This window comes from Podarcis muralis, chromosome 17 (assembly GCF_964188315.1).
Source record: "Podarcis muralis chromosome 17, rPodMur119.hap1.1, whole genome shotgun sequence".
NCBI lineage: Eukaryota > Metazoa > Chordata > Lepidosauria > Squamata > Lacertidae > Podarcis > Podarcis muralis.
In genome coordinates, this window is record NC_135671.1 from 39,702,281 (window position 1) to 39,715,084 (window position 12,804).

The 12,804-nt window shown below is 48.2% G+C and overlaps 1 protein-coding gene across 4 annotated transcripts in view; it reads left to right on the plus strand.

The window, feature by feature from the left end:
- Nucleotides 1–12,804, plus strand: part of LOC114587729 (putative G-protein coupled receptor 173) — a 71,814-nt gene that overhangs the window by 42,143 nt on the left and 16,867 nt on the right. The window contains exon 1 of one of the 4 annotated variants that reach the window (XM_028712397.2): nucleotides 4,526–4,665. The exons of the other annotated variants lie outside the window; for them this stretch is intronic. The gene's annotated coding sequence lies outside the window, so the exon portion shown is untranslated. Of the gene's footprint in view, nucleotides 1–4,525; nucleotides 4,666–12,804 lie in introns of those variants that run through there. 4 annotated transcript variants of the gene reach the window in all.

Below are 12,804 nucleotides of genomic sequence, written 5' to 3' on the forward strand. Positions count from 1 at the left end.
AGGGGTGTGTGTGAGAGAGAGTGTGTGTGTGTACTGTTTGTACATCAACTGAGCTGTGCCTGAATTGAAAGCACTAATAAAAACATCCTGACCACAGCATGTGTCCCTGGCAATTTTTTGGGTTGGTATGGGTGTTTGCTGAACTGCCATCCGTACTGTGACCTTATGCAAGCTTCAGTGTCAACTTAAAGGCATACATTCTTCTTCAGGTAGAGGAGAAATGCTCCAGATTTGTAGCTGCTGCCTCCCTGTTTCCTTGCATCAGTGACCCAATTAGCAAGTTGGAGAAAGTATTATCTTCAAGAATGATAATAGATTTGCATTGAATTTATGCCAGTTTAACCAACATGAGTCTCTCTTGAGACTTTTTTTTGTTGCTAAAGATTCCCAGCCTCCCTCACAGGGCTAGAGTTCACTGGGGAAGACTGCCCAGTCAAGGTTTGAGAGTCTAGCATAGACATAAAGGAACATGTCTCCTGAAGTCAATGATGTTCTATCAGCCCAGTCATCTGTGCCTGAAAGTACCACGATGCTGTTTTAAATTGTACCTCTTATTGTCACCAAAATTGGGAGGACAAACCCATTCTATCAACAGGGGGAGGGAACCTCACTGATATCAAAAAGCCATGGCAATCTATTGCCTGAGAGATTTCCATGCACATCCGTAAGAACATAAGAAGATCCCTGCTGGGTCAGACCAAAAGCTGCCTATATACAGTAGCTTACAAACCTGTTTCCCACAGTGGGCAATCAGTGAGAAACCCACAAGCAGGACATCAGGGCAACTTGTGTTCACCAGCAAGTGACATTCACAAGTGTTCTGCCTCATACTGGTGGTAGTGCATAGCCACCAATAGCTTTATCCTCCATGGTATAATCCTGCTTTAAAGCCACCCATGTTGGCAGCCATCACTGCTACATCTTGTGGTATAAAAGTTCAGCACTTTGGAAGTTATTTTGAGCACCAGGAGTCAGTTACAGAATAAGTGAAACAGTGTGGACAAGAGTGCCTTTGAGCATGTGTAGGGTGCTTTTATCAGTTTTATATGATGTAGAACTTGAACTTCCAAGTCAGTCCCTATGGCTTTCAAATAGCATTATGTTTTGGCACCTGTCATTTCACTCTGAAAGAGGCTTCATCCACTCCAACTGAGACTAAAGAAGAAATCTTAAAACTAGCATTTTAGTGAGATTTTTTGCTTGATCTGTTTTCAAGAAAAAGCTGCAAGTATAGGAGAATTTTAGGGTGAGAGAATATACAGCTGTATAATCAGAGTGGAGGTCCTTCAGTTTTATTGTACAGAAGACACCTGTTCTGGTCTCCTGGTTCTTTGCAGCCCAGCATATTTTCTTACTTTGCAATAGGCCATTAGCAAACAGCAGCTCTTTAGACCAAATCCTGCTCCCTGACTGATGCCACCTGCTTCCCCCCACAATTCCCAATGGCACAGTTTAAGTGCTGAACTAGTAATGAACTAAATCTGGTCCAGTCAACTGAAGTGCAGTATCTCTGGCTTATCTAGACGGAGCAAGCCCCTCTGGGTCAGAACATAGGCCTCTCCAGCTTCCGCTTTCCCACAGTAGTCAGCTAAAGGCTTCTGGAAAACCCACACTATAAACGCAATAGCTGTCTTTCACTGTTGTCCCCCAGAAATTGGACACAAATTATTCTTTCTGACAATTCAACATGGTAGTTTCTGGATCTTCTTATTAACTCTGCTATTCCTGATGTTAGGGAGGCTTTGTTGTCCTTTGCACACCAGGTAAAGATCATTTCTGTTAATCTTACTAAAATCTGAGAGAGATTTTATTCAATGCTTCCCATTTTATTCATAATGTTATAGTAGTAATGCATTTTACCTTAACTGTCTTATTCTTGTTAGTAACCTAGAAAATATTTTATATTGAACAGTGGTGTATACATTTATTAAATAAAAACATTCCTAGCAGGATCAGCCAAAGACATCTCACTGCCTGAGGCCGGTCAGCAAAGGGCTCCCCACCATTACACACCCAGGGCCAGCCGAATTATTTCGGCACCTGACGCAGTCAAAATACTATATAATCATTTATTTATTTTAGAGAGGTACATGTACAAATGTACATATAAAACCATAACAAATATGAAAAGAACATGTTGGCTGTATAAAACAAATTGTCAGTAAATGGAAAGAGATCTACTGTTGTTAATTCTCATTACTGGAAGTAACCACATTGCTGCTTGGGATGCTGGTGGCCTAGGGGGACTAAGAGATTTAGTAATATAATTAACTAATGGAAACCATGTAACATCAAAATTATCCCATTTTGCTTTACCCTCAATAACTTGTGTATGTTGGGTCAAGGGTTCAAATTACACTATGTCCCAAATGTTTTGTACTATCCCTCCTTTGTGGACACAAAACCCCTCCTTCCAATGTCTAGCTGTAGCCAGTAACATCACTAATAATTCTCTATATGCTCAGGTCCTGCTATCCAAACTCTGAATTCTCAGGAAATTGTTAGGTGAGCATTTGCATAACGGGGCAATGATTTCTAGTGGTTCCTATGGGGAAATTTCAAATGCATTCCCAAACACAGAATTTTGACCCCAAAATGGCAAAACCCCACTCCAACTAACCAACCAACCATCTAGGAAATCCTGCTGAAACCTTGCAAAAGGCAAAAAGGAAGGAAGGAATGCTTTCTTATTTGTCAGGTAGATCCCCCTCTCTCCCACCATGGTTTCTGGTGAAACAGCTGCTGCAGACCAGCAAAACACAAAAATAAAGGCTTAGTTAAGGCTGCTTGTTTGTTTACTGTACTACACACAAGTCTGGCTGTTTGGATATTTCTATCTAGTGTACTAATTCTTGTGTTTGGATAAGTGACTAGGAGCGTTTGGATCGTGGTACCTGTGTGCATTGAATTCCATTATTATTACCACTTTCAATGGAGAAGAGTGCGAGAATAAGATCTAAACAGAGGGTTTGGTTGGTAATTTCGCCAAATTAAAAAACAACAACCACGTTTGAACATTTTTCAGCTGTAGGGCAATCCCACCACATGTGAAGCACCCGTCCTCTTTCACCGCATCCCCTCTTCTTTATTAACCAGTTAAATGCACTTCCCCGACACCCAGTCGCCTCACTCTGCCCCAAGGGAATGAGGCTTGCGAGGGGCCGGGCTCGCCTCAGTCCCATCTTTGCCCAAGGGCTTCTCTAGCTACCCGCCGGCCTTCCTGCCCCCCCCCCCCCCGCGGAACAGCCCCCGTGTCCACGCTCGTGTGAGCTCGGCGCGGTGTCATTTTAAGATCTTAATTGCAGAAGTTTTCAGGAAGGCGCGCAGTCCAAGTGTCCCGGGTCCCGGGTGGCCGTGGAGAAGGGGGCTCGTGTGTGTGTGTGTGTGCGCGCGCAGCTCCGCTCCCACGCCCCCCCCCCCCGATGATCTCCAGCCTGGAAAGAGGGGCTGGGAAGAGAAGTCGGCGGTCGCGGCGGGGGCTGCTCGCTGCCTTACCCCGAGCCCATTCCCCCCCCCCCCGCCCTTGGCGCGCTTGGTCTCTCCCATCAGCTGGTCCTGATGTAGTAAGGGGGGAAGAGCCCCCCTCCCTCCGCTGCCGGGGCCGAAGCCGTCCGGAAATCCCCGAGCCCGCTCCCCTCCTCCGCCCGCCTCTCGGCGCCCGGGCGCGCGCGCGCTTCCCGCCGCTGCCCATTGTCCTCCCGGCCGGCTCGTCCCGCGTCGCTTCCGCCGCCGCCGCCGCCGCCGCCCGGCCTCCCCGGGGAGCCAGCCGGGAGACCCAGGCCCAGCCATGGCTTGAGTGGCGCTTGGAGGAGCCGGGCCGCTGGCTGGAGAAACCCCCGCGCCCTGGACGGAGGCAGAGCGGAGCGCCGGGACTGAGCCGGGACTGGCTTGCCCTGAGGCCGCGCTCCAGGAGGAGGCCTGGCAAGAGGGTCTGATTTCTGCGGTCGGAATGGATCCGTCCGGATAATTCTCCTTCTTCTTCTTCTTCTTCTTCTTCTTCTTCTTCTTCTGCGCGGCGTTCCAGCTGCCTGCTGCTGCCTTTCCGGGTGGGAATGGACTGATCCAAGGGGGGGGGGGGGTCTGGGGGAGGGAAGGCTCGCCGCCTGGCTTGTGCTGCTGCCTGATTGACTGGAGAGCAAGCGAGAGCGGCTGGGATCTCCGGGGGGCGGCGGGGGGAGATGAAGTAACCTTGGTCCAGACATGGCAAATCGGGATCCATCCAGCCGGCTGCCGCCTTCCGCCGGGCGGCGGGCGCTGCTCCCCGGCTCCCCCAGCCCGCCTCCCCAGCGAGGGCTGCTGCTGCTGCCGCCCTTCTGCTAAGCCTCCGGTCCCCGTGGCCAGAAGCGGCCGAGGCTCCGATCTCTCTTCCAGATGCATCCCTCCCCAGGCTGACTCCAGAGGACAATAGCGGGGCCAGGATCCGGGCCTGCCGGAAGAGAGCGAGCGAGCGGGAGGGGGCCATCCCTTCGCGATGAGAGCCTCCCCATCCCCATCCCTGCCTGGCAGGAGGAAGCAGGACTGGCCCTGTCTCCAAGGCAACGGCTCCGGCATCCCAGCCTGCCTCTCCGGATAGGGCGTGAGCCCGGAGGCGGGTCGGGACGCGTCCCCCAGCCAGCTGCTTGAGGGGTCGTCTCTGCCGCTGATTTCTCAGACCAGAGGAGCGAGGTGAGCAGGCCCCGCCACCAGCACCCGCATGCTGCCCACTGGTGATGCAGGGCTGGGATCTGTGCCCCCCCCCCCAGTCCAGCCCCTCTTTCCTGGCATTGCTTTGTCTGCTTAACTCTCCATCTATCCAGATACAAACACATACACCCTGCTCATCTCATTCATCTGGCTGCCTGTTAGTCACCATGGCAAGCCCCCCCTCCCTCTCCCCCCACCTCTGCCCCTTCTTCATTTGACTCTTGCTTTTCAGATGGAGCCACCACCTGTTTCATTTCTGCCTCTGTGTGTGTGTGTGTGGAGGTGGAGGGAGGGTGCTTTTAACACCCCATGTGCTCATGACCAAGCTGGGTGTGGGAGTCTTATTTCCATTTTGCAAGAGCTACAGGCTCCCCACCTTCTCCTTGCCTGTTTGTTCCTTTTGTCTGCTCCGCCCTGTTGCTCCTGAACCCCCCCCCCATTCCATGGTAGCTCCCCCCCCCCCTTATATGGAGCTCTTTGAAGATAGGCGAAGAGGTGGAGAAAAATCTTTAGCAGACGTAATGCTCAAGCACCCCCCCCCCATTTGTTATTCAGGGAGCATTCATATCTGAGAGGGTTGACCCTTTCTGTCAAGGGAGACCACTTTTGTAACAACCCAGCCTCCAACACAGCACCAGCTTTTTAATACTCATTTTCACCACTGAAATTTGCATCGAGTTTGTATCCAATGAGATACAAAAATATGGAGCAGATTATGGGCAGAGATTATGGGTCTCTTTGTTCCAACTCACCAGGCCTTCTCTCAGATTGACAAGCAGTTAAGGGACAACTCTTAGTTCATTTCGGTGGACTGTTCTGTAAATAAAAAGTACATTATTCCCAAATCTGGAGAAAAACTTTGATGTGGGGCTCACTTCCTTTTCTCCTCCCCCTACAGCAGATACCTTGGTGTAAATTAGTAGTAAACTAATTGTAAATCAGAAGTATTTCAGTTGGAACCATTTGTTTCTAAATCCCTGTCACTTAATGTAAAGTAGAATTGACTATTAGACAAAAAGAAGCATATTTCCTCTCACCCAAGTAGAAGCCAGATATAAAACCAGAGGTGATGGCATTTGAGGTTATGGGTCTGGTTTGTTTGCATTCAACTTTGTGCTAGTGCTGGTCAGGTGAAAATATGTTGTGAATGGTTTGAATTTCTTTTGGAGCCAATTTACTAATCCCTGTAATTGTGCTTGTGTGAATGCATAAACAGACACCTTGACAGCAAAATCAGACAGCAAACCTTTATACAAGTTACTTATTTAGGCCTTAGACTAAAAATAAAATAAAATGATCTAGTAACTTTAATGGGTGTGTTTGCAAGGTAGATATTGTTACTAGTAAATTAGGAGGACATTACTTGAGACAATAAAGTTACCCTGGCTGAAGGTGATATAAATGAAATGTTATTTCACTGATGTCAAGGTTGCTTACTATCCCTGCCACTCTTCCTTTTGAAAGTAAGCAGTGAGCCAGGTATGTATCAAAAGTTTAGCAACTGAAATAATGATAGGATTTTTGTTTTACACTTTTGTGTAAAATCTTAGTAAATCAATTGTAAGGCTATAGTAACTCACTGGAGTCAATTGGTGTGATTTACTAGAGTGAATCAGTTTAAATTTCTGAAACTAAAAGGTGTCTAATCCCACTGTTGACTTAATTTTAATAATAATGAGTCAGTACATATGTGTGTGGAAAATTGGTGACAGAACATCCATATGTGTTTTAATGTGATATATTACCTGAATGAGTATTCATTGGATTGTGTGTAGCAAGTGTGTTTCATTGGAAGTGCTAGTTTGTCACTGTGTGTGTGAATGAATGTGTGTGTGAGAGTTCTAATATAACAGAGGCAGGCTTGGCGATAATTATCTGTGGTATTGTGCAGTCTTTATTAAGACTGTTTATTCAGAAATACCACTGACTGCAATGGGACTTGCCCTCTACTAAATAGGTTTAGGAGTTCAGTCTTTGTGCATGCTTGCCTGCCAGCATTTGAGTTTGAGGGTGTGTTTGTGCATTGTCTGGGCCTGACTAAGTACAGTCTGTGTCAAAGTGTGTTTCAAATCACACAGATGTGCATGACCATAGCAGGATCTTGATATTTTTGTGAATGGATGTGATTCCGTGGATAGTGTGTGCTTAGGTCTATAAGTATACTTATCCCTAATTAATTTCCCATTATTTTCTCTTTGTTTACTCATAAACCCTATGGACTAACTACGCTAGTCTTTAGATGACACAAGACTCTTTGTTTCCTGCTTGCCCCCCCTCCCCCCGCCACCATCCCATGACTGTAAATGTGACTTTGTGTTTTCTCAATAAAGTGATATATCTGCCAATTAAATTGGACAGTGGTATGCACAGGTCAATCAGATAATGAACATCACTGAAATAATTTGTGTGTCTGGCAAGATATAAGTGCATTGTGCTAAGAAACAGATGGCCGTGAGACCCTTCCCTTATTCTTATCTGTAAGTTTTTACAGGCGTGCAGTTGGGGGCTTGTCAGGTTCCCTGTGGTTGTGTGTATGACTCAGTGAGCTATCATGCGTGTTGTCAAAATGTGTGTGTGTTCATGACAGTGTGTATGTGTATGTCCCCAAGCATATCTGCTGTGCATGTATTGTACTATTGTACTGATTGTATTATGAGTGTGTCAGGATGTGCTGCTTACCAGTGGCGGAGAGGAACTCCCTTCACAATTCCCATTATAAGCAGCAGGTGTCAGTCCTGGAGCAGCCGCCGTTGCTTGGCTTGACACTGGCCCCACCTTCTTTGACAGGCCTCAGGCTGATGGCGTCATCTGTGTAGAGGGAGTCCTCAGATATACTGCTGGAGCTCTGGCATATAAATTAAGCACGCTAAAGGGGAGGCATATAGCCTAAGGATCAGCAACTGGCCTAAAATCCAGGCCCTTCAACTGCTCGGCTCCCCAGAGCCAGCCTAGGGGCAGGAGAGGTGTGAAGACAGTGGTTGCTGTGGCTACAGGAAGAGGGTCCCTGGCCCACTTAATAGCCCTCCATAGCCCTCATGTAAAGTGAGTTGCTGAGCAGCAGTTTAATGAAGCCTTGACCACAAGCCAGAACAATCTATCTCCCCTCTGACATAAACCCCATGTAATTCATATCAGAGATTGTGAGATCCTTGACATTTCCGTTAAAAGGATCTAAGGCAGCAGGTCTTCTGAAAAAGAGTGCCAGTCAGAGCAGGCGGCACTTGGCAAGAGGGGCCAGTGGTCTGCTTTTTAACAAAGTGTTCATATGAAATGGAGTTGGTCCCCACCACCCAACAGCTTGAATTTAGTTGGAATGACCCAAGTGGAGGCAGAGAAAGAGTCCTTTGTCACATGTGGAGAATATCTTTTTGACCCCTCTGGGCCACAAGTTGGATACAAAGCATGTAAAATCAATTTATTCATATGAACATTCACTGCTAGAGTTTGTAGGCCAGGTGAGGGAAGGGAGAGAGAAGCATCATTGACACGTGTATGTATTTGTGCGTGCATATGTGGAAATTGTGTGTGCTCACAGCGATTACAAGCAGGAGTGTGTAAGCCCACAGTGGATGCACACAAGATAAGCCACATGCTTTGTTTCCAAGTATACATTACATACACATTGTGTGTTTCTGTGTGTATATTTGTTTAGAAAGTGCATGTGTGTGAATTTGTATATGTTCTGCTGAATCATAGAATCTGGAATTGTAGAGTTGGAAGGGACCCCAAGGGTCATCTAGTCCAACCCCCTGCAGGACAGGAATCTCTACTGGACTCCCTCGGGAGGTGGTGGACTCTCCTTCCTTGGAGGGTTTTAAGCAGAGGTGGGATGGCTGTCTGTCACAGATGCTTTAGCTGAGATTCCTGCATTGCAGGGGGCTGAACTAGATGACCCTTGGGGTCATTTCCAAATCTGCAATCCTATGATCCATAACAGACGGCCCTCTAACCTCTGCTTGAAAACCTCCAATGAAGGATGGTACCTCACCTTCCAAGGGAGTCAGTTCCACTGCAGAACCGCTCTTTCCCTTCCTGATGTTTAGTTGGAATCTCCTTTCGTGTAACTTGAAGCCATTGGTTCAAATCCTACCCTCCAGAGCAGGAGAAAACCAGCATGTGGCAGCCCTTGAGCTATTGGAAGATGGCTATCATATCTAAGTCTCCTCTTGTCCAGGCTAAACGTACCCAGCAATCTCAACCGTTTCTCATGCAACTTGGTTTCCAGGCTTTTGGCTATCTTACTTGCTGTCCTCTGCACACATTCCAGTTTGTCAACATACTGTACTTCATTGTGGTGCAACATGTGCGTAAATTTTTGAATTGACAGAGTGACAATTTTCATAAATTTATGTATGTAAAATTGCATAAATACATTGTACGTCAGGTGTGGGGAACTTTTACCCCTTCAGATGTTGCTTAACTACATCTCCCATCAGCACCAGCAAGCATGGCAAATGGCATGGGGCGGTGGGATTTGTAGAGGACCACAGTTGTATTGGAGAGCCGCAGGTTCGCTTCACCCATTGTGCTTATTCCTGTGGTGGGGGCACACACAGTATTATTACTCATTGCAATGTATTATATTGAGAGCTGGTATGTGCGCGTGTATCTTTCATTACATGGAAGAAAAACCTTTCAACATGAACAAAAATGGACAGGCTTAACGCAGACTGGCTGGATTGGGTGCTCTGCAGATGGTTGGAGCGATGGGTTCCCCAGACCTACTGTTAAGATCTAGAAAGCCTTTGCCAAGCTATTTTGCTTAGTAGCAGGGGTAACTTGACCTGAGGGCTGTTGCTGAGGGAGGGAATTTTCTTATTATTGTTATTGTTATTATTATTACATTTGTATACCGCCCTATACCTGCAGGTCTCAGGGTGGTTACAACATAAAAACACAATATAAAAACACAAAATACAAAAGAAAAAGAAAAATAACCCCAATAACACCCCCCACACACATTTTAAAAAGGTGTTGGATGACAATCAGCCAAAGGCCTGGTTAAAGAGGAACATTTTTGCCTGGTACCTAAAGATATGTAATGAAGGCACCAGCCAAATCTCCTGGGGAAGTAAGAAAAGACTTCTCCCAGACTGAGCTGGAGCTTCCCCACCTCCCTCTCCCCTTCAAAAGCAGTACCACTTCCTGAATATTGCCTGTAGTTGAGGCAGAGTAGCATCACTCTAAACGGGTGGGAAAAGGCTTCCCCACTGCCCAGGATAGCAACAGCTGAGTCACCTCACTATCGTTCCCAACACAATCTATTTTTTTCTTTAGAAGTGAATGGAGCCTGGGGTGTTAGGGGAGGGGTAGTACCTCTGGTGGGGGCCACATCATGCTCCTTCTGGGGTAGTTTATACACCATTGGTCTCCTCCCTGCACTCAGCTCTCACCTATGGCTCCGTGAAGCTGTCAGCATGTGGCGGCAGCAGCCACACCCCAGAAATGCTTTGGTTCCGGTTAAACCAGGTGAGGGTAGCCAATGGTCTCAAACCCTCAGTGAGTCAGGAACGTCCCCCTGCATGAGAAGACAAGCTCTGGTGGATCATGCAAATGAGTGATTCTGTACATTCTGTAGAGGGAAGGGGAGACAGATGGGGCTTGTCCACCCGGGAAAGGAGCCCATCTAGGAGTAGAAAAACTCTGGTCCTAAACCCATGCTGCCTTGTGAGATAGCTTTGGGAGATGAAAAGGCTAAGGAGTGAACCCTACACAAATCTGGAGTTGATAAGATGCTTGGATGGTGCCTTGTACATCTCCTTCCATAGGTGCCAACTCTATAGGGTTGAGGTGTCTTCAGCCCCCCCCATGTCTGTTGGGATGGGGCTGAGCCCACCCAGTCTTAAGGGGTCAGAGGAGGCTGAGTGCAGAGGTGTGCTCCATGCTTGGCCTCCTCCTGATACAACAGGCAGCCTCTGGTCCGGCTGCACCACCTTCTTCCCTAAGCGATGCCCGTCCCCAACCAATGCTGCTGCTTTCCCCTGTAGGGAAGACCCACATCAGTGCCTCTGCTGCTTGCCCAGTGCCATTCTCATGATGGAGTGGCCAGGGTGGTCTGGAGCATCCCAGGGGCTTTTCACCAGGGCATTGGGAGGCCCACAAAGCTTCCTGGAGTGGCGGCAAAAGGACGACTCCCCTTTCCAGCAACGGGTCTCCCAGTGGGTCCCCACCTCTGCTGCACCTCCTGATCCAGCCTCAGGAGCAGGGTGAGTGGGGACTATGAGTCCCATCCTGCCTCCGCCTTGTTCGCTGAGCTCACTTCCTTTGCAGGGCCAGCTGCAGTGACTCCAAGGAGCCAAGAGCCAAGCAGTGTGCCACGCCTCCCCCCAAGTCACATGTGTGAGGTTGTCATTGTGTGTGTGACACGCGAGATGAGCCCCCTCCCCAATGCTAGGCACAACTCGGCACCTCTGCCTCCTTCCAACAACTTCTGCAGCCAGGCTGGTGCCAAACGCTTTCCTTTCCTTTCCTTTTGACCACATCAGCAAGGCTGAGAAGGAGGTTTTGCCTTGGCCGCCCAGGACCTCCCTACACACTGCCCAGGCTTGCACCCTGGACAGGTCACTTTGGTGCTGCCAACACAGTGCCTTGACTTCACCCCTAGAGGCACACTCCATTGTGTCTCAATACAGACTGATGCCAACAACAAGAATGGATCCAATTCACTTTTTCTGGTGGGAGTTCAAAATGTGCCCCACAAACACTCAGGGGACCAATTAAATGTTATGGTGTGTGTGTTCTTCTCACTGGAAAGGCAGACACTTTACAAGCGTCTTACAATTTAAGAAGACTTCATCAGAGTAGGAACAGGGCAGCCGCCTGATACCAAGTTAAATCCGTGACTCATCTAGTCCATTATTGTCTACACTGACTGGCAGCAGCTCTCTGGGGTTTCAGGCAAGAGCCCCTCTCAGGCCAGGCAGGAGATGCCAAGCACAATGCATGTGCTCTACAACTGAGCTATGGCTATTCCCCCAAAGGCGTATCTGACCATGGGGCTGAATGCTCCAGGGTATGCAGATGTGGCATTTCTGTGTGTCAGGGGGAAGCCAATGTTCCTAAGTGATAAGGACACTCACAACAACTTGACAGAAGCAGGCAAATGCAGCCCAGACTACTCCAACCCCCTTTCCTGACAGCTTCTCCGCCCTCTAGCACTTTCTCACTACTCTTCCCAGCCCCCCACCACCACCGGAGGCAGACTGACTGCCAGGACAAGTGGCTGTTGGGCATGATGCTGGTGGATTCTCTGGGACAGCTCAGTTGGTAGAGCATGAGATTTAGGGCTGTGGGTTCAAGCCCCATGATGGGCAAATGATTCCTGCATCGCAAGGGGTTGGACTGGATGATCCTGGTGGTCCCTTCCAGCCCCACAATTCTATGATTCTGCACCAGACCCTCAGCTTCTCATCATCATCATCATTTTATTTCTATGCCACCTTTCCACAGTTAAAGCAATGCTCAAGGTGGCTTACAATATGAAAAGATTAACATAATTACAAATAAAGCAGTCATAAAAAAGCAAAGTAGTCATAAAAGTCATGCTGGCCACATGACCTGGAAGCCGTACGCTGGCTCCCTTGGCCAATAAAGCGAGATGAGCGCCGCAACCCCAGAGTCGGCCACGACTGGACCTAATGGTCAGGGGTCCCTTTACCTTTACCTAGTCATAAAAATAAATAAAACACATTAAAAACTACATAACCAAACTGAAGAATTTCCACATAAAAACAAAGATACAAAAAGTTAATATCAGTAGTATCAGTTAATATAAGTAACAACGGCAGAAACTTCCAACAAAACTTCTCCCAAAATACCCCAGTCCTTGCTGGGCAGCAGCCGCAGTCCTGATGAGGCCACCAGGCCCCGCCCTGGGCCAGGTGGAGAGAGGCACTGGCAGGTGAGCTCAGAAGAGGAAGGGTAGTAAGAGGAAGCAGGAAGCCCCCCTTCTCTCACAGGCTCTCTCTGCTCCGTCTTACCATTTCAAGGCCAATTGAAATGACCCTGATAAAAAAACAGGCATTAGACGGACAATGGAGGAAATAGCCAAAGTGCTGCTGCTCCTCCTCCTCCTTTCACTGGCTTGGATATATCAGCTGTGTGTGTGTGTGTGTGTGTGTG